Genomic DNA, 2,008 nt, shown 5'->3' on the forward strand with positions numbered 1-2,008 from the left:
CTACCTTATCTGTGTTTGGGGAATAGGTGGTGGTAGGATGTAAGTACATAAACAATAGTGTTCCCTAGAATAAGGTGACTGCTATGAGATGGGAAGAACAGGTAGAGAACGTTTTGCTTCTGCCATCTGAGGACTTGATGCTCAAAACCGTGATAAGGATACAAAAGGGAGAGATAAATATGACCATAAAAGTGCTGGTCTGGATGAAGCCACACAAGGCAAAGAGCAGAAGCTCATTGATATGGGTATCTGCACGCCAAAAGAGGTGGAATATCACAGAAAAAATGAAATGGTTGATAATATTGGAGCCACAAAATGGCAGCCTGAATGTGAGGCAGACATGGACCATTGAAGTCCTACTTCCACTGAAGTATGCTGACACAATGAAGTAGATGCAGACTCTCCTAGACATCAGTGTAGGATAGAGCAACGGGTAACAGATGGCTGCATAGCGGTCATATGACATTGCTGCCAGGATAAGGCACTCAGCATCAGCAAAACAGCAAAAGAAAATCATTTGTAATGCACAACCATAGGGAGAGATGCTTTTTCTGGTTGTTAAAAAATTCACCAGCATTTTAGGGGTGATTGACGTAGAATAGCAGATGTCTAAGAAAGACAAGTTGCTGAGCAAATAATACATGGGCGTTTGCAGGTTTGAATCGATGTTAACTAAGATTATTAAACCCACATTTCCCACCACAGTTAGTATATATGCTATGAAAAACACCAGGAATAATGTGATTCCAAGAGGTAGATAATCTGTGAATCCAACAAGGAGGAACTCAGTTGGCATGGTATAATTACTCTCCAACATCTTCTTGGTTTTCTTGTTTTTCTCATCCAAAATAAATGGTGTCAGAATACGTGAGTGGACTTGAGTGATCAATGAACCAAAAATATCTTTACTCTCCTTTCTAAGGAAGCAAATAGAAAGATAATAAATCCACTTATGGCATACACTGTGACATATTTGGTTTGTTTTCATTTTTGTCATTTTTTTAAAAGAAGTAATTAGAAATGATCATTGATGTTATTCAGAGGTGATGTATCGAGATACAGCAACTCTTTAAAAGCTGTGCACATTAAGAGATGATATTAGTTCCTTTCAAGATGAAGAGGAATGCATGCGACTCAGTTGAAAAAAACTGCTAAAATTATAGAATCGGCAAAATTCTTAGAGGCAAAGGTTTATTTTTCCAATCCTAAAATCACCTTCCTTCATGTCAAGGAAATTAGAGTTGAACAACATTCTAGGAAAAAACCACTCACAGGTAAACTAGGTAAGTCCACAGAAGAATGTCCATTTACTTGGGAGGTATTTTAACATAAAGGTTAAGAGCACAGTAGTTACAGAAGAGATGATGGTTCAAATCTTAGCTTTGCTACTTACTGACGGTGTAAGGTTGATAAAGTTTTTTAACTACTTCGTGATGGTTAGAATAATAAACAAGTAGATGTTTGTAAAAAATTTATGTAACTGGTACATAATAAACACTAATATGTGTGTTTATTAGATGAAATTATTAAAACAAATAAATTGACCTTTGTGTTTCTTTTTAATTGTATATTCAAGAATTTGAAATACCTATTTAGTTGTCTCAAAATTCTTCTTATCTTTAGCATCATGGATACATGATCTTTGCTATAAAGAAAAGCCATCGTGGTCATGTGTTTATGCATTCTATTCAAATGCCTTGTTTGACAGTAATAACTCTTTTACGCACACCTTAAAATTATTTCTTTCTTCTGTAGGTTTATGTATCTTTCTTATCTCTGAGTTATGGCAATGTCTGGTGTGAGGTCCCAGAAACATTAAGTGTTTTGAGGAACCACTGCATCTCTACAGCTATTAATAGACTTCTAAACTGGGGCCATATGAAAAAATGTGTATTATACACCCAGAAGGAGAAATAACCAAGAAAAATAAACAGAATGGGTGCAAATAAAAATAAGTTATAGTTAGATGGAATATTTAGCAAATGTCCCAAGATTTGTAATATTAAAA

At 35.3% G+C, this 2,008-nt stretch overlaps 1 pseudogene; it reads right to left on the reverse strand.

Annotated features, from left to right (window-relative positions):
- The window catches only part of LOC102896573, a 5,514-nt pseudogene extending 4,697 nt beyond the window's left edge, over positions 1 to 817 (reverse strand).
- Positions 818 to 2,008: the final 1,191 nt, after the last annotated feature.

This window comes from Pteropus alecto, unplaced genomic scaffold (genome assembly GCF_000325575.1).
Source record: "Pteropus alecto unplaced genomic scaffold, ASM32557v1 scaffold2819, whole genome shotgun sequence".
NCBI classification, from domain to species: Eukaryota; Metazoa; Chordata; class Mammalia; order Chiroptera; family Pteropodidae; genus Pteropus; species Pteropus alecto.